Source organism: Mastomys coucha, unplaced genomic scaffold (genome assembly GCF_008632895.1).
Source record: "Mastomys coucha isolate ucsf_1 unplaced genomic scaffold, UCSF_Mcou_1 pScaffold14, whole genome shotgun sequence".
In the NCBI taxonomy this organism is placed as follows: domain Eukaryota; kingdom Metazoa; phylum Chordata; class Mammalia; order Rodentia; family Muridae; genus Mastomys; species Mastomys coucha.
Window position 1 is genome coordinate 115,868,441 of NW_022196896.1, and position 20,164 is coordinate 115,888,604.

The 20,164-nt window shown below is 47.5% G+C and overlaps 1 long non-coding RNA gene across 1 annotated transcript in view; it reads right to left on the reverse strand.

The window, feature by feature from the left end:
• Positions 1-12,038: 12,038 nt before the first annotated feature.
• The window catches only part of LOC116089290, a 10,441-nt gene continuing 2,315 nt past the window's right edge, over positions 12,039-20,164 (reverse strand). The window contains exons 2-3 of the long non-coding RNA XR_004118265.1: positions 12,345-12,533; positions 12,039-12,135 (exon numbers count right to left, since the gene is read on the reverse strand). This is a non-coding gene — a long non-coding RNA (uncharacterized LOC116089290). The remainder of the gene's footprint in view (positions 12,136-12,344; positions 12,534-20,164) is intronic.

Genomic DNA, 20,164 nt, shown 5'->3' on the forward strand with positions numbered 1-20,164 from the left:
AGGAGGAGGAGGAAGAGGAGGAGGAGGAAGAGGAAGAGGAGGAGGAGGAGGAGGAGGAGGAGAAGGAGAGACTAGGGTGGGAGGGGCCTTGCTTTCCTCAAGAGAACAGGGATCTGTACAAAGCTGGACTTGTGTTCCACTGTCTGAGTTAGCAGCTGGACACTCCTTGGTGGGGGATGAGTTTTCTCCCCGACCCCCACCCCATGATTCCATATGAAAGCCTCTTGGGGTGTGCAGGTCAGCCTTCTGTGTGTGTGTCCATCTCAGTCGCTCTTCCTAAGATGGAGGGAGTCACTGCATCAGCTTCCTCTCCTGAGAAGAGGTTCAACACCCTGCCTCAGCCTTCTCCTGAGACCTTCTCTGCTCCTTGGGAGCAGAAAGTGCTTCTTTCCGTTGGAGTTGTCCAGCACACACACCCCTGCTGTTCTCATAGGCCTACTCCAGCACACACACACACACACACACACACACACACACACACACACACACACTGCTGTTCTCCTTGGCCTTTCCCTGTGTAGCATTTCTGGCCTGGCCTTGCCTGGTCCCTCTATGGCCATCCCAGGCCACCTCTACCTGGTGTTAAATCCATATCTGCTATACTGTTGAGCAGGCAGGACCTCTCAGGTCATAGCAGGGAGAGCCCTGGGCCAGGATCCCGCACAATGCTCAGTCCAGGATGCTTGCAGCTTCTAGCACCTCTCAGAGTGGCCATGTGGCACTTAACCAAGGGCATCAGCTGGCTGAGCATCTGCTTCTATACGATTCTGTCTCGGGTTTCACTAGGAGAGCTTTCCTAACCTAATTATGTGTGTCAAGTCTGTGGCTGTAATCACTGATTCTCCGTTAACCTTTCCAAGCAGTCCCATTTAGATGGCTTTATGGGCTGTCTCCGGGAGTCTCCTTGTTACCCTAGACGTGACTGATTACAGAGAGATGGAGCTGAACTGTGCAGCTTGCTGACCCGCAGTTAGAGTACTGGCGGTGATTGGACCTTGGCACAGCCTCGCTGTTTGGGCTCTGTCTCTGCCTTGGTGTATTAAGCTGCGGATAACTGCCGACACGTCTAGCAAATTGCAGAGTGACCTGCACAGGCGGGGAGTTAGGAGTCCGTAGATGAGCTGGCTTGAGAGAAAGGCCAGCAATTAGCTCTGGAAGTTTATCTCCTCCCCCACTCCTCAGCCCTCAGCGCCCTACCCCAGAGCCTCAGGTTAAGTGAACAGATTCCGAGCTAGCCCGGTTCACTTAGCCATCAAGATAAAATCAAGCACATCGTTTCTCTGGCAATCCCAGAGAGAGTATGGACATTTTTTCCCCCTTTTCTTTTGGCTTTCTCTTTGCAGCTGTTTCTCATCTGGAACCAGCATGGGGGGTGTGGGGATTGGCTTTTAGGTTGGTGTGGGTGCTCATGCTCAGTTACTCGACGTCTTATGCACGACTTAGGAAGTTGTTGCGGAGCTTCTTTAAGGTTTATCGAACCATTTCTCTTCCTGATGATCTGTCCTGGGTTTCCCATGTGCTGTCTTTTCTCTTTGTTCTGAGGAATTCTGGCAGAGTGAACACTTGGAGCTGAGGCTCCAACTTCATCAAAGTGAGCATTCTTTGAATGGTAGGCTGGTAGCCACGCGTGGGCTTCCAGCCAGGCTGTAAAGCTATTTTCTTTCTGTTCTTGTTATAATAGATAAAGCTAAACAGCAGAAAGTCATCTGACCAGGCAGGTGGGTATGATGGGTCACCTCCATTGTCCCCTGGACTGGATTTGGAGTTATCAAGGAGACACACCTCTGGGCATGTCTGTGAGGGTGTTTCCGGGAGGCCAAACAGAAGAGGAAGATGGATCCGGGATGGGGGTAACACATCCCCTGGGGTGGGTTCCCAGACTTAAGAAAACAGAGAAAGGGAGAAAGTGGGCTGAGAACTAGCATTCATCTCTCTCTTCTTGGATGTAATACAGCCTCACCCTCTGACACCATGCTCTCTGCAGGATAGACCCTGGAATGGTGGGCCAAAACCAAACCAAACCAAACCTGATCAAACCAACCAACCGACCAACCAAAAAACCCTCCCTTCATGAGTTGAGTTGCTTTTGTTAGCAATGAAGAAAGTAACTCACACAGCAGAGGAAACTTTAGAAAAAGTCTTATTTTTATTTTTTTTTTAAAAAAAGATCATCAGCATTCAGCCATAATAAAACATTACTGGGCAAAAGCAGCTCTGATCTGTAATAAAGATTAGCCTGATTTTATGAGGTGGGCCATTTTTCTGGTCAAGAAAACTTTAAGAAAAATAAATCACTGCTCTCTTTGGTAGATAACCATCTGGTGGCATTTGGTGCCGGGCACGGTATGTGTTTTGGAGGCTCACAGTGGAGAGCTGTCGGGTTCTCTGCCCTGTCCTGCAGTTAGCCCTCCTCTTGATGAGAAAAAAAGGAGACTCACATGTTCTCAGTCTCTCTTTGCGTTCTCAGAGCCAGCCTGTCTGGGTCTCTTGCCAAAAATGTTTTTAACTCTTCAGTATTTACAAGCAAGAGTAAATAAGGTTTTGTGGAAGAGGAGCAGGGCTGCAGACCCAGCCGTGTGCCCATGGTGCCTGTGTGCTGAGCCCGACCCCTACATCTACAGGTATTTAAGGGAGCTGTGGGATTCACACTCAGAAACTGAACCTGCCCCAGGGGAAGCATTTACACTGCGGGAACTGGCAGGTGGTTAGAACAAGCCTCCAAAACCAGCCACTCATGAGATGGTTTGAATATGCTTGGCCCAGGGGGTGGCACTATTTCAAGGTGTGGCCTTGTTGGAGGAAGGGTGTCACTATGAGCATGGGCTTTAACACTCTCATCCTAGCTGCCTGAAAGCCAGTCTTCTCCTTTGGCCTTTGGAATAAGATGTAGAACCCTCAGCTCCTCCTGCACCATGCCTGCCTGGATGCAGCCATGCTTCCACCTTGATGATAATGGGCTGAACCTCTGAACCTGTAAGCCAGTCCCAATTAAAGAGCTTGTTACCCCAAATACAAGATTGTCCTTTATAAGAGTTGCCTTGATCATGGTGTCTGTTCACAACCGTAAAACCCTAACTAAGACAGATGGTAAGACAGAGAGGCTGGATAGAGCAGATTTTAAGCTAGACTCTGGGCTCATTGTGCTCCTAGTACCTGGGACAAAGTAAGGTATTTGGTGCTGGACATTGGGTGAAGGGATGCTTTGCAGAGCAGAAAGGTGGCCAACATTTGTAGCTTTGGGCACTGGATCCTTTCCCAGTTGCCTTTGCATCTGAGACTGGCCCAAGCCAGTTCAAGAGGACAGAGGTTCACAGGCCAATTCTGTGAATTCTGAGCCCATTCCAATCCTTCATTGTCACTGACCTGGAACTGAACCTGAGAGGCATATTCTTGGGATAGCTCAAAGTCTCTAAGAATCTTGGGTATTGAAGCTGTGTGACCTAATATCCCACTGATCCAAATCCTATGTGTTCATGGTAAGTCTCAGGGGAAAAGCCTGAGGAGTGAACTGAGGTAGTGTTTCAAGGCGTCCATTTCAGTCCTCATCAGTAACCTCATCCATCTCAAAGACCGCCTATGTGTCCAGGGGTGTGTGGAGAGGCCTTGGACAGGCTTTGGGGGAGGGCCCCAAGAGCAGAATGTCAGGGCGTACTGGGTGTAGAAGGCATGGATCACCAAGGCTCACCATGTCCATTGGGAACCAGAATCAGGTGTTCTGTAGACTCAGGCCAGACGTTGCCACACCCTGAGCAGCCACGGTGCTGGCTGAGTTGTGCCAGGCTGGGCGTGCACAGTTCTAAGGCTGGCTCTCATAGTATTAAGAACCTACTTGGTGTTAGCTAATAGTGTATTTGGAGGCTTCTAGACACCAACTATCCATTGCATTTCATCCAAACATTTGGTTCTTTTATCTTGGCGCCTTCTTGCCAGATGCACTTAGAGGAAGCCATTCTTTGCAGGTGGAAAGAACATTTTGTGACTTTGATTTTCTGGTTCTCTGCTAGACCTAGCCTTGGCTCCGAAGGAAATTATACGGGACTTGCACTTTGGCCATCCAACCTTGTACACAGGTCTCCCTCCATTCCTCCATGACAAGGGAGTGAGGCACCCCACTACAGTTGAATCCCCAGCACATCAAAGCTTGCGTTACTTACTGGAGGACAACATCAGCTCTTGCTTTAAAATCTGCCTTCTGCTTTCAGTGGCTCCACAGTCAGAATCCAGCAGATAGTTTAGGGAAAGGTAACAGATTCGTGGGCTCACCAAAGGGTGGAACCTCCCTCAAGAGGGACCCAGTAAGACATGGGTCTCAGACAGGAATGACTGCCCCTTATCTCTTAGTTGATTCCAGTTCTGATCAAGTTGACAGCCAAGTCTAACCTTCACCCTAGAATATGGCTAAATAGCCTATTATGCAGAAAGATGAGGACCTGCATGTAGTGAGAAGAGCAACATTATCAGAGGTTAAGGGTGAGGAGAGGAGGGGGCTGAGAACTCTGGTTCAAGGGGACAGAGGATCATGTCTACAAGAGGAGCTATACTTTGAGGTTTGTTGTTCTGTATAGTGACTGAAGCCCATGATAATGTCCATGACATGTGAACTTAGCAATAACCACGAGTGGGGCTGGTGAGATACTTGGTGGTTAAAAGCATTGTCCAAGTAGTAGTCATGAGGACAGGTGTTTGACCCTAAAACCTGCGTGACCAGCTGGGCATCCAACACGTTTGTAACTCAGCTTTTTGAGGGGATGGAGACAAGATCTCTCTGGTTTCCAGACATGGCAAGAAAATGTAAATTCCAGGTTCCGAAAGAGACTCTGTCTCAAGGGACAAGGAGCAGAGTGATGGAGGAGGACAGCCAGTACCCTCTTCTGGCTGCTATCAGAACATGCACACACATATGTGAGCACACAGAGAGAGAGAGATTCAGGCACACACAAACAAATAAGTATTAAAAAAATTGTCTACCAACCACCAGCAAATGCTAAGCCAGGTGATGGGTGTGTTAAACAGTTGCATGGTACTACTTGCATGGTAGCCATAAGGAGAAACAACCCTTTGTGGCCTATAAATGTATAGTCACAATTTGTCAATCACGAGGGTAGCATTAAGGGTACAAAAATCACACACAATTCTCTCATCAGTCATGTCCGTACTAATCACATGTAGAAATACTGCTTTGGGCATGAGGGATAAAGCACCTCTTGAGTCTACAATCTGCTACTCCTGTCTCCAGCTTCCTGCTGATCCTGTTCCAGGGCCAGTCAATTCTCTGGCCTTCAGGACAGTCACGCTGTGTTGGGAGCCTGGCTCTTAGGCACTCCTCAGGGTCAGTTGGCATTGGGGTCCTGCCAGAGAGACGGAGGGGCAGAGCCAGGCATGAATCTCCTGGATCCTGAGAAGAGCTGATGCTGTGGCATGTGGAAGAAGGAATGAGCTCTTGGGGACTGTCATTACCAGCTCTCTGAGAAACTGGATTGCCTGCAATAAAAATCCCGAACATCCTGCTTCAGGCAGAGAAGGATTGGGGTCTCATGGGGAGCTCTTGACGCACTGCCCAAACCACAGCCCCTAATCACCGAGGCACGTGGCTCGCACTTGCATGGCTGTGTGGACTTGGGCCTCTCGTCGGCTGGAAACTCTGAGCAGCTTCGCTCTGGAGAAACAGCCCTCTCTCTCTCTGTCTCTCTCTCTCTGTCTCTGTCTCTCTGTCTCTCTCTGTCTCTGTCTCTCCCTCTACCTCTCTCTTTCCTCTCTCTCTGTTTCTGTGTCTCTGTCTCTTCTCTCTCTCTCTCTCTCTCTCTCTCTCTCTCTCTCTCTCTCTCTCTCTCTCCTCTCCTCTCCTCTCCTCCACCCACATGTCAGCAAAGGCTTTACTTAAGCAAATGCCACCTGCCCCAGCCTGGACACTTGTCTGCACCACAGAGGCCCGTGCTGAGTGCCAGCAACTCAGGGCTGTTTTCTCGGGGGGGGGGGGGCGGACCCTGGAATGTTGACACCCTGTGGTTGTTGCTGTAATGATAGTGTTCGACATTAATACTATACCTCTCATCCAGATGGGTTCCTGAGTGCACTACAGCCTCTGGCAAATAACCAACCCGAGTTATAACAATTCACTGGGCCCATCAGGGGTCACAGCTCCTGGATGAGTCACAGGCTTTTGTCCACATGCAGAAATGAGGCTGAGTTGACCAAGAGCAGAGTAAAGCGCAAGAAGCTGACTGAGGCCTGGCTGGGAAGAGGTGAGGACCACAGTCACTGTGCCATGAAGTGATAATGACCAGAGCCAGAGGTAAGGAATAACCAGGGGACAGGTCAGTGAGAAGATAGTGTCTAATAGTTTAAAAATGCAAAGCCATGTAGGACTCTAACTTAGAAATAGAAAGAAGTCAGATGTAGAGGTTCATGCCTGTAATTCAAGTACTGAGGACGCTGAAGAAGGAGGATTGACACAAGTTAAAAGCTATCTTGAATTACATAAAGTTCTAGGCCAGCCTGGGAAAGTGGAAAGTAGAGGACAAAGGTTTCTAGTCTGAGGGAAGAGGCTAGAAGTCTGAGGGTAGAGGCTACAAGTCTGAGGGTAGAGGATAGAAGTCTGAGGGCAGAGGCTACAAGTCTGAGGGCAGAAGCTGCAAGGGTCAGAGCTGGCTCCAAGGCTCAATGGAGTGGGGCACTTGGTGCTTTGGGCAGTTAAGCCCTTGGGAGTCCATCAACTCTTTGGTATTTTATTTTGAGCCATAGTGTTGGGGCTGGGAACTGAATCTGTTCTCTGTTAGGGCAGCCTCTGGAGCCAGTTGTAAGTTGTAAGTTGTAAGTTTTCCAGCTCCAGTAAGAAAAAATCTTGTAATAGAAACCTCCAAAATTCTTCTATGACCCCAAGTAGACCTAGTAGACCTTTGAGATCCGCGCCGCCCCCCCCCCCGGCATATCTGACTGTATCTGGGTGCTTCTTCCAGATGTCTGTCACAGCGCTTGTCTGCCTTTCCCAGGATTAGTTATCTCAACCAACTTCCAGAGTACTGTAAAACTTTAATTTTTAAGCCTATTTTTAATGATGGTTCTGAAATGTTTTAACCCCCCTTTTAACCCACTACCTGCCAGTGGGAGTGGAAAGGAAAGGGTATAGGGGAAGTGGACCTGTTCAGCAAGGTTTTTTGAGCAACTCCTAATTTGTGTTTTTTGGAAATTGGCAGTTCGGTTTACAGGTTAGTAGTAGTTAGCAGCTCCATCTACTCGTAAACCTTTTACGGATTTATCAGTAGTCCAGTCCGGTAGAGTTGGGATAGTAAACGCGAATCAGCAATGGTAGCATGACCTAGCAGAGACAGCCAGGCTTCAGTCTTGACACTAGTTAGCAGGAGGGACTCGGAGGGACATCAGGAGAAGTTCTTAGCTGTGCCTCTCTCAGTGAAGCTATGAGACCCATAAGCTGTTATATTGTTAGTTCTACAAGTAAGCCAAACTTACTCTCTGTCTATCAAGCTTTATTTATATTCTCTTTAAACATCACGGGTCCAATGTAAGGCGGATCAATACATGTGTGTTGTGAGCCGAGAATCGTTTATCCCATGTCCTTCTACATGCTTGCTTTAGCAGAGCAGCCTTTCACCTCTGTCTGCTTCAGTGAACTGGTCCTTCAGGAGTCTGCCTTGATCTTTCACCTGTGTCCCCTTCAGGAAAACACTCCTTCATGTGTTTGCCCCAGCAAAACACCATCCAACACAACTGACTTTCCAAAAAAAACCCATACGTTTCTACTTCCGTGCTGGGTGAAGATGTGGGCAGGACCTGGGGGGAGCAGTCACACTTGGGCTGCCGGGGCGACTTAGCTTTTCCTCCTCACACCTATGGTGCCTGGGAAGCAGGAGGCATCTGGAATTTGCTCTGGCTGGAGTGCAGAGGGTGTAAGATGCTCAATAGATGGCACACCCTGAGCTGCTGGTGGTGAGAGGGCTAGGTGAGAAGATCCAAACATACTTCGAAGCCTGAAGATCTGCAGGGAGCATGGTGCTCCATCTTGGGATGACTCACGCGCATTCTGACTTGGAGGAGGTGAATGGCCTGCTAGTGTCGTCCGTCCATCTGTGGGTGTTTGAAATGGAAATTGCCCAGCTGTGCAGATGATGAACCAAAGGATGTTCCTGGTGGTTTCCTTTAAACCAAGTGGAGGCAGGTCAGAGAACAGCAGGGCACTTGAGCTCTTCCACATGAGCTGGAGCATGAGGAAGATCTTGGTGACTGGTTGGAACTCTGCCTGCTAGCTGCTGGAGGTCCTTTGCAGCCTGCTGGACAGGGTGTGGCTGGACTGGGGAAGTTTGTTTCTTGTACGGGATCTTTGCTCTTCTTCAGGATGAGCTGAACTGAACAAATGCAGGAAGCATAGAGGGTGATTTGGCTTCTCGTTCAACAGACTCTAGTAGTACCCGTGTGATGGCAAGCATGCCCCTCTGGCCCCGAGGATGGGGTGCCCTTAGCCACCCTCAAAGTATAGGGGTGTGGACAGTGAGCCTATGCTGTCCGTGTGCAGTGTTAAAGTTTACCCCCATGTGTGTTCTCTGCACAAGTCCACATATGTGTGGGTCTATACGTGTTTAGTGCGCACATGCCCAAATGTGAGTGTATTTGTATTAGTATATTATGCGTGCTGTGTGTATGGCTGTTGACAGCAATTCTTGCTTCAACTCGCCACTCCAAGGAGGAACACATGCCTGGTTTTCTTCTCCATATTGCTCAGGAGTTCAGGCCCAGCTAAAGACAGGTACACCTTGACCCTGGCACTGGTAAGGAGCAGGAGGAAATGGGTGAGCAGCATCTACTATAGGAATAGTCAAGGAAGGTGAGGCTGAGGTGGTTTCTTTAAGAGTCCAAGGAAATTCAGAGGGCAAGATTCTCTTAGGAAAGCTCAGCTCTTCCTGAGGGACTGTCCCTCAGGAGTTTGTGACTTGTACAGGGTGTTGTGGGATTGCTGGGCTCTGTGATAAGCTGTAACTGGCGATAGTGCCTGACCTAGTTCCAATGGACAAGGAGCTCTGCTGATTGGCAGCACTTTCTACCCAAGGCCCATGCCATTTGTGCAGAGACTCCTGCATGAGACCAACGGCACTGAGGGGACTTCTGCAAGTAGTGACTGGAGACACTTCCAGCTGCCAGCAGAGCCTGGTGCTAAAGATTGTAGACATACAGCCTCATTGGCCCACATAGAGCCCTCCAGGCAACACTGTAACATGACTGGTCTTTAGAGCTGCGCCCACCTCAACATAGGCCAGTTCTCCCAGGGCAGGTCCCAAGCCTAACAAGGCCTCTCTTCTCTGCTATATGCAGTGGAGGCGACTCAGCCCTCTCCCACGTCCCTTTCCATAGGGCAATAGCCCCGCCTGGCCAGAGCCAGGGTCAACTTCAGAACTCAGAATGCATGGCCACGGTTCCCTGGTGGCAGTAGCTTCCTGAATGCTCCATGGTCTGACAGATACTGCAGCATGAGAGGATGTGTATGTTGCCTTTCTCTTCAGACTCTGAAGTAGCATTTCTGGAAGCCATTCAGCATGGGCCACATGCTCCTAGCTCCTAGCTCTGCAGCTATGCCTGCTCTTCCGAGGCACTGGCTGATGGCAACTGGTCTGTTTACATCAGTGTATCCAATGCCCACCTCTTCCTCAGGCCCAGCCAGATGCTGTTAATTTTCCATTCTGGTTCCAGCAGGTCCTGATGGCCTTTTCATTTGTGGCAAGAGTGTGTTGAAGATCCACCCACCCATGCCCATGGGCTGCTTTATTGGATAATATTCTATTCATCCCCCGTTTATGTCTCTAGAAAATATGCAACTCATTTAGTCTAGAAGGCTCTCTCAGCAACCACTGTCCATCGCTGGCAGATTGAATATCGTGCTAAACATGTCTCGGACACTCCCTAAGCACTTGCTTGGATGTCATCATCGGGGAGATGCACTGAATCTAAACCCTGGCACACATGATGAAACCCAGGGACACCTGCCAGCATGCAGTCACTTTCCTTTTCCTGTAAGAGGGTGATGGGAGACTCAGACATCAGGCTGATTGGAAACTAAGTCTTTCCCAAACAGGGTTTTTTCCCCTGGGGCTCAGGGTTTGACTGTCAGTTTGGGGCTGTTTCCAGGGATGTGTTATTTCGTCTATAGTTTTTTGTGTAACGCTTTTTAAAACACGGCTGTTTGTAGATGAGTGTTTTGTAGACCAGGAAATGGAAACATGGATAGTTTGACTCGTAGCTGTGGAGACGGCTCAGCCGTATAAGGAAGAAAACTAGATTGTGTGTCCGGGGACTCATGGTGGCACAGGTTTGTAACCTCAGCAGTGGGAGGCAGGGACAGCTAGACCTCTAGGATTTGCTGGCCAACCATTCCAGCCTAATCACTGAGCTCCAGATCCAGTGAGAGACTGTGTGTGTGTGTAGGGGGCACCTGAGGAATGACATCCAATCTTGACTCTGGCTTACATATGTACACACACCAGCACACACTCATGTGCGCACCCAGGCCTATACACAAAAGACCAAAGTGAAGCCTATCTCCAGAAACTTCACCTCCAGTTCTAGGGGGCACCTTCTATGTTTTCCTCTCTCTCTCTCTCTCGCCTGGCTTCTTGACATCTGCTGAACGTTGGCTTCCTGTTGTTTCCTCATGAAAATGCCAGGTCAAAGGGGAGCAACATTTCCAACTCTACAATTCCATTCTTCCATTCAACTCCAGGGAAAGCCACGATTCCCTTACAAGATGCCAGGCTTAAAACACATCTAATTTGATTACAGGTGGAGATGTCTCTGATCAGAGATGATATCTCTGCCCCACAAAGGCTGCAGAACACTGCTATGTATTTTGCTTCAAGAGTTAAAACAGGAGGACCTTGGTTTCCATCCATCAGTCAGTGGATTGGTTTGGTGACCTTTAACCAATCTTCCTTCACTAAATTCATTGTAGACAAATGCAAAGAGACTTTCTTTTGGGTCCTTATTTTTATTTTGTAATTTTTTGTTTTTCCCTCTCACGCAGCCATTTAAAGCCTGGAACGAATGCATGAAGATATGGAAGTCTAGCGGAGCGGTTGCCTTCACAATGGATCCTTTCATGCTGCCTCCAGAGACTTCTATTCATGCGTCATGATGCCAAGTTCTGGCAAATAAGCCAAGCTGGATTAAGTTACAGCCAAGTATGTTGACTTTACCCATTCAATTTATTCTTGGCAAACTTCAGAGAGTATTTATAATAAAGTCCCATTTCGAACATTCGAGGGCCCCAGAGGAGTTCTAATAACACTGGGTATTTATTTAATGTCTAACTCTAAGAGTTCAAAGCACTTTATAGGCATTCCTTGACTGATCTTAACATCCCTGCAAGATTTTACAGCCTGGACAAGTCAATCGAGGCTCTGAGACCTGCCTGGGATCACCCAGGAAGACCAGGCTACTCCCTAAATTAATCACACTTGCCAGCACGCAGAGGTTACCGTACCTTAGCTGGCGACTGCATTCTCCAGCTCTTATCTCAGCGTCGCCCAGAGGAGAGTATTTGTTTACTTCTCCATGGAGATCTTTAATTAAGGAAAGCTGAAAACCCTACAAACACTTCTGTCTGTGTGTCGCTGCATTAATTGGGCAGAGTATCTTTTAAATATTTTGATTCTTTAGTGATGAAGTTAACGTTCCAGTAGTTAGAGAAAAAGCAAGGCTTGGGAGTGTGTCCCATTGGGATGGGGCTACGGGACAGATCTTTCTGTGGCTTCCAGAGTGGATGTCAACTAGTTCTGGAAGAGGTGGCCTGTGGGGCCATGAGTGGTGGTATCATCAAAGGGTGACTGACATCGCTGATCTCAGTGGCCCCTTCAGCTGCTTGTAGGACACTGGCTGACATCACTGACATGTCACCCCGGTCTATGGACCTTGGCTCTAGGACATTGATTTAGCATTTGATGGTCACCACTGACTTTAGGCAAGTGGCACTCCAGTTATACTCACTATGACATTGGTGACAGCAGGGAAGTCCTATTAGCTTGAGTATTTAAAAGGAGGAGGCAGGATCATCGGCAGTCATAGGCTTCCACCTGCTCATGAGAATTCCTGTCTTTCTTGCGGTAGGCAGTGGCCCTTCGGTTTCCTGATGGGTCCCTGAAGTACCATGGGAAGGGCATTTATGAGGACCTTTCCTGATGATCACAGAGTCATTGTGGACTCCAACTGCCCTGCTGAGCTTTGGGGGATCCCATAAAAGAGAAAGCACTTGTCCCACCACCTGTTTATTTTATAGCCCATATATGGTCCAAAAGCCCTCCCAAGATTCTTTATAGAGGTCAGGGGTTAAGCCTCCCTGCCTTTACCCATGGTTCTCCTTTCTTCCTTCCTGGAGAGCTGAGTATTAAGCAGAGCACTGCAGGGTTAGCGTTGTGCAGGGATGAGAAGCACCGAGTGTTTCAGCAGACCCTGGAGCAAAGCTGTGCTTGACTGTGGAGTCCATATGGCCATGTTGGTGGGGTGAGTTTCTCAACAGTGTGTCTCAGTTTCCTCCTCTGTAACATGGGATCAATGCTATCAGTACTGGACTGATGAAGCAGATGGACTGATGTCTACAAAACACTGAAGGTTGGTCCCAGCACATGATTAATATTTTTATTGGTTTATAGGTTAATAAAGTCTTTTTCTGGAGAACCAATGGAAAAGATTACCAGTAAGATAGCACTCTCTGGGGTGCAGGGAGACGTTAATATCCTCGAAAACAGAGACAGGGCTCAGGAGGCTAGGGTACTGGGAATATCAATACAGTGCTGTACAGGGATAATATGGTACCATGGCCTTCCTCAGGATGAGTAGGGAAGGCAGGTATCACAGGGAACTTCCTGAGACCCCAGCCTGGGAAGGCAGCCCTCCAGCTAAATATGGGCCCTGATGGTGGAGATGCCTCCTGGCTTGCCTTTGTTTGTCACAGCAGGCTCCTAGAAACAGATCATTTAGCAGAGAAAGGGTGTATGCACATTGTAGATGTAGCCTCCTCATTATGAGACCCTTCTGACCTTGGCGGGACCTGATACTTCAGCACTTTGGACTCTACATCTACATCTCTCTCAGTTCAGAAAGTGCCTCCACACCATGGCATTGATGCTGGAGAGCACCCAGTCAGTGTCCTACTGAGTGCTAGAGTATATCCTGGCCAGACAGTACACTAGATGTATACAAGATGGCATTAGTGAGAGGCCTCCAGTATCCAAGAAGTTGGCAAAGGCCAAGAGATGGGCTGAGGGCCCCTGTCCAGTTAGCAAGCCAGGAGCCAGTGTGGATCCATATCTGCCTCTCTAGCTGCAAGTCAGGATGATCCAAGAGCCTCAACCATCTCCAGACAGCTGGTATCTTGTACCTGGCCCAGACCATCATACTTCCTCAGAATGGATGTCACAGAAGAAGGAGAAGAAGGAGAAGAAGGAGAAGAAGGAGAAGAAGGAGAAGAAGAAGAAGAAGAAGAAGAAGAAGAAGAAGAAGAAGAAGAAGAAGAAGAAGAAGAAGAGAAGAGGAAGAGAAAGAGAAAGAGAAAGAGGAAGAGGAAGAGGAAGAAGAAGAGGAGGAGGAGGGAAAGGAGGAGGAGGAGGAGGAGAAGGAGGAGGAAGAGGAGGAGGAGGAGGAGGAGTTTGTATCACAGCCAACACCATGTACACTGTTGTGTGGCAACTGTGGGGCCAAGAAGAACATAGGTAGAGTATTGGATTTTCTGCTCTCTAGACTCTACACAACAGAGAGTGACCTATGAGGCTATGGGAGAACAGCAACAAAAACAACAGATTTGTAATAAACCAAACATGCAGAGCTACAGAGTCTAACCTGCAGCTGGGGAAAATAAATGCCAGGATGTAGAGAGGCTTTAACCATTGAGAGTAGGAGCTATTCCTGCAGAGGACCAGAGTTCAGTTCTAAGTGGAGCAGTTCATGATTGCCTGTGTCTTCAGCTCTAGGGACACTGGCGCCCTCTTCTGGGCTTTGAGGGCACGTGCACCCAATGTGCACATACACCCATGGTCAAAAGATATTCAAAAAGAATAAATCTTAGAGGGAAAGGTAAGGCTCAGTCCAGGAGATCTAGTCAAATGAGTCACTCCGGTCATTCAGGATGGAGTGAAAACTTTTGGGGAGATGAGTTACAGTTATGAGAGATAGTGGTGTCTTTTTCTATCCCATGGAAGGATGCCTCCCAGGTGGCGGGATGGAGTCATGGTCTGCCCTGGTTTTAAAGTCCAAGCTCAACAGCAGCTGCCAAACTCTCTAGGCTGACATTAATGCAAAAGGACATGCCAGAACTAAATAGTGGTGGGGGATAATTCCTTGATTTTTAAGAGATAAAAAAAGAGTAGTAAGGAGAATTCTGAATAGTTAAATTACAGCCAAGAGTCCACTTACAGTCTACAAAGGAGAGGTCTTCTAACTTTCCCTGGGACATTTACAAAACCTGACTGTATATTGAACTACTTAGAAATCTCAATAAATTCCTAAGAGCAGAACATGCCATCTGAATTCTCTGACCACGGTACATTTACAAAACCTGACTGTATATTGAACTACTTAGAAATCTCAATAAATTCCTAAGAGCAGGACATGCCATCTGAATTCTCTGACCACGGTACAATAAAACTAGAACCCTATAATGGACATATAAACAGGAAAGTGCTGCAACTGGAAAATTAAAACAAAGCAACATGAAACAAAACATTCCCGAGTAGATACAGGGTCAAAGATGAAGTCGGGACCGCAGTCATAAACAATCTGCATGGATTTATGCAAGAGCTTGGTCCTGATGATGATGGGCATTGATTACAAGGTCCAGAGCAGGAAATGCAGGGGCTGTCTAAAACATCTGAGAAGGAGACTGAGTGGGAAGGATTCCACGTGGCCATTAAAATATCTTCATGGATGGGAAGAAGCTCATGACATTTCCAGTCAAAAAGCCAGATATGTGAATTCATCTACTCTTAAACTATGGATGTTGTTCACCTGGGAGTGGTAGAGAAAGACTCATGTCTACTTATGTGTGGCTGTGCATCTTTCTTTTTGCTCTGGGATGTTTTGTACATTGCCTTGATGAGGATTAATTATGTACCCAAACAAACAAACATAGAGAGGGATGGGTGTGGGCAAAAGTTGGGATCTGACATCTAGCAGTTGATTTCCCACAGGCAAATGAAATGGGTTCTGAAGGCACTGTGTGGGGCTTTGACTAAATATAATAGTTTACAAAAGCTCTAGTAGCAGCCTTGTTTATTTTCTCGATGCAGGTCCTTGTTGACAGCTTTCACTGTTCAGACAGGGATCACAGGCAGACTGCTTGTGGGCCACAGTTCCAGATTCCCGAGATGAATCTGGCAATCTTCAGAAAATACCGAGGCGTGTGTAAACAAGATTATTGGTGACTGCAGGGTGAGATCGCCTACAACACCCCAAACATGCCTCAGTGCAGAATCGACTTGCAGAAATGTGGCTGGCAGATCAGATAATTTAGACACCATCCTTGAGGCTTCATTACTAGGTTAGATGTGCATCAAAGACCCCGACTGAGGACACATCCGTGGATTCACCCAGTGGGAATTATCTACTCCCAGAAGCTGCTGGCCCAGAGCTGGCTGCTCCTAGCTGGGCCAATCAAATTATTCCCTGATGTATATCATTATTCTTTTGCATGTCTGTGCCAAAAAGTTTTGTAAATGTGGACCTGTGGAAGCTGAGTCCTTTGCAAAGGAGAGCTGCAGGCAGCTACAAGGTCAATATCAGGGAGGCAGAGGGTCGGTGACCACATGCTAAGAAGGGAGAGTGCAAGTAAACATAGGGGAAGCTCCACAGCTTTACTGAATGCTCTGCCAGGGAGTAGCCCTTTGCTATTGAGACTCCCTATTGAGATTTCTGGGATTCTGTTACAGGCAACTGAGTGATTTAACAACCAGGGCAAATATACTTATGCTTGGAACTGAAGAAACAAAAAACAACTTCTACATTTAGATTCTCAGAACCATGCTAACCAGATGTAAAATGCAGGGAGAGGCACCATGGTGTTTTGGTTTTTTTCTTTGAAACATAACAACATGCAAATCTTCTATGTGAGTTGGAAAGTCATTTCTATAGAACAGGAAATAGGTACCAATGCAGGTTTACACAATTTAAAAGAAAAAAATCATTTGCAGGACTTGGTGGCAATCAATACCGAGTTAGGGAAACCCGACTATGAACTAGCAATGCAAAACAACTGGAAACATCCAGTTAAGAAATGGGGTACATGTCAGGTGCAACTCAAAGCAAGGAGTTGTGACAATTCCTAGGAAGAGATAAAGGGATAGGGATTGCCTGGAAATGTCTACTAGCGCCACCACCTAATGCTGTGGGGTTTGGCAGAGACACATACAGGCCATCCACTTACACTTGACTTTCAGATAAACTTTACATTGTTTAGAATAAGCAGATGCTAAATATTGCAGGAAATATAAACATGCTCCTATGAGTTGTCCTTTGACTCCCCTACACACATGTACACATACATGAAATAAATAAAAATGTAACAACAAGATCCCAACATAATCTAAGCCATTTCCAATTTTTCTTCACCTTTAGTCCTACAACCATCACCATAGTAACCGTGGCCATCACCATAGTAACCGTGCTCCTTTCTGATTGCTGAGCTGATAATCTGAGTTAGCTAGTTCTCTTTTTTACCTCTTAATACTCTTACCTCAAAAATGCCTCGGTTTTCAAAAGTAACATTTGTGGAATCGCACCTCTCTCCCTTTAAGAAATTCTTCACCTTCACAACTCACTTTCATCTGACTCCTTCCTGTCAAAACAGATCCTTAGAAATGTGCTCCGGGCCAGGAGGACCGCAGTCCTGCTCATGCCTTGTGACTTGGCATTGCAAAGGGCTCCAGGACATTGTAGGCAGAAACCTCACAATCCCGTCTCTAAGTGGAGCCAAGAAATGTTCCCTAATACCCAATTTCTGTAAGGAAATAGGGCACAAGGCTTCCTGGCAGACTACAGAGTAGAAAGTTGAGTAAATCTTATGTGTCCAACCTAAGTAAATAACAACGTCAAATCTAGAAACATCCTCCAGGAAGCCTGCTCAGTTTACATACTAAAGACGTGATCTGTGTTGGCAAGATGGACCAGCGAGTAAAGGCTGCCATCAAACTCATCAGTCTGAGCTTGACTGGCAGGAACCACATGGTAGAAGGAGAGAACCAACTCCTACAAGTTGTCCTTTGATCTACACACATGTGCACAAATACACAATAAGTACAAATAGTAATCGAAGCAACAACACTCCAAGTTATCTAAGGCATTTCCAATTGTTCTTGTCGTTCAGTTTTACACGGTCATCATGGTAACCCGGCTCCTTTCTGAGATGCTGAGCACATCTGAAGGCCTAGGGTCTATCTCCCTATGGGATCTTTGCCCCCTGTTTATGTTACAAACCTTCATGTCAACAGTTCTAAGATGGACTAGGATTACTTTATTCAAAGGCTGCTTTGTCAACTGTTTTCATTTCTTAATCCTGGCTGTTTCTGACCCCAGGGTACTGCAACATCAGCTTGGACTCAGTCTGATCACAGAATCAATGCTGGGAACTGCCCTGCCCATTGCCTGGACTAGTGATTGCATTAGTGACACATGTACCTCCAAGGGGAAGAGGAAAGTGAAGGGAGTCCTTGGCTTAGGGGTTGAGATGCATCCTGTGCCTTCTGCTTCTTGTCCAGGGAGAGACTCTTGGCTCCCCTGGATCCTGCTTGCTCTCTTACATAGGTGTAAGATAATAAGTTGGCTAGCAGCGAGCATGCCTACAAACCTCACCCCAGCCTGAAGGCAGAGTTACTTTACTTCCTTCTCTTTGTATCTCAGGTCAGCCTTCCACCCAAGTAAAATACAGAGGTACAGTCATCAGAGCAAAATGTACGACCCAGCTCGCCATCGGTCAGAATTCAGGCCTCTGCCTGTCCAGGCTCGTGAAAGAAGCCTGTAGACCGGAGGCCTGCCAACTGTGTCCACAGCTGATGTTCCTGTAGGGTGCACCTTCCAGGCTTCCGTCCTGTACTGGATTATAGAGCAGGGTCTCTGGCCAGAAGATCTAGGGCACGTGCCTGGTAGTGTCAGCATCCAAAACGGAGACATCCATTTTTCTAAAAGGTTGACAGGCCAGCGGGGCTAGGGATCCCAGGCTGCAGCAGCGATGCACATGGGGTTTGTCAGCTTTTTTTGTCAACTTGACACAAGCTAAGGTCGTCTGGAAAGAGAGAGGGAATTTCAATGGAGAAAATGTCTTCATTTTTGTTGTAGGAATAGGCATTTGTAGTTGCGTGGCATTTTCCTGATTGATGATTGATACGGGAAGGTCCAGCCCACTATGAGTAGGGTTGCCTCTGGGCAGGTTGTCCTGGGAGGTACGCGGAAAGCAAACTTAATAACCACAGAGAGCAAGCCAGAAAGCAGCACTCCTCCATGGCTTCTGCTTCAGTTCCTGCCTCCAAGTTCCTGCTCTGACTTCTCTTCATGATGGGCTGGAAGCTGTAAGATAAAACACCACCCCTCCCCCCAGCAGCGTTAGGTTGTGGAATTTATCACAGCAATAGAAAGCAAAACCCATCTTGCTTTAATCTAAGAAAGGTCTGCAACTTCCACAGGTGCCTCCTCCACTCAGTGACATCGGTGACGTCTCAGGGCAGGGTCTTCTGCAGTCCTTCCCAGAATCCTTCACTGGCTCTCCAGATGTGCTTTGGATTTGAGAGTGGGCATCTCTTTTACAGGCCTGGCTCACAGTAGCATACCCATGAGTTCGAGACCTAATCTTGTGGTTCGGGTCCATTCCGCAGCCCAGAATAACAGTTCTTTCTGAGATTCTCTGTGGAGTCCTGGGACAGCTGCCACAGAGGGAAGGCTCCTGGACCCCTACTCACTCTGTGGGACCCACACTTTGCCAGTACCTCAGGGGAATCTTTTCACCTGAGTTCACAGGTGAGAGCCATGTAGGAGGTGAGCTAAACAGCTTGCTCCGGGTCTGTTGCTGCCGGGAAGCTATGGTGTTCCGTTCTCTGTGGCTCTCAGAGGTGAAACCAGCATAGAACCTTCAGGAATCTGGGTATGGCACAGGGCCTGTGATTGGCACATGTTGAGAATAAATCTCTAGAAAATACCAGGGAAAGAGAAATCGCTGCAGGAAAGCCCCTGTTTCATTGGGTATTATTATCTGGATTTGATTAACTGCTGTAGAGGAAGAATAAGAGGGTGGAGATCAGCTTTGGAAAGGAATTTTATTCTTGTCTCCATAACTCGAGGTGGGAGGGGGTGGAGTCAGCATAGAGATACCTGAATCTGTAAGTTTCTGGGAAGCAGGGGCCTATAAAATTACATTGGCCTTGCTTCAAAACTGAGAAAAAGAAAAAAAGAAAGAGTAGCTCATAAATCCTGGAGTTTAGGGTGGGTGCCTCACACAGGATGAGCCGGGCTCTGTTTAAACCAGGAAAGGACTGGGCCTGGTACTTTGGCTTAAGCTTGTTCAGTGCTCAGGGGAGGGATGAACAGGTGAGATCCTCAGATATAGAGGAGAAACACCTGCTCAGGTCCTGCTTCCTGGTAACAAGGGGACTGAGATTTAGCTCCAGGGACAGCTGTTTTCTAAACGTCAAAGAGATGTGCTATAGAGGTGGGGCTTCTGCATCGAAGCCCCCGGAGTCTGATTCTCTATCCCTGTACAACTCATCACAAGGACCCAAAAGATCTCCCTGCATGGCTTTCATGCATTGGCAATCAGGTGCTGCTTGGGGACCTCAGCCTCACTCGGTGCTCATGCCTGGCCGCTGTCTCTGTGTGACCCTGTTGCCAGATCCTGGCTGGCATACTGTTCCAGAATATTCTAGCTGGGTTAAAAAGCCTGGGCTCACCCTGGAAGACATCATGAAGAGCACCACGAAGTGTCTCCCTGCACTCAGTCACCTCTTTGAGTACTTCATGGAAGATGGAGTTACCTGAATCCTGTCGGCTTTGGCTGTTGAAAAACTAGCTCTAGAAGTTTACACCAGTCAAAGGTTGTTTCAAAATCAAGGACTTCACTTTTTTTTTTAACTTCTTTTTTCTTCTCTTCTCTTTTCTTTTTTTTTTCTTTTTCTTTCTTTCTTTCTTTTTTTTT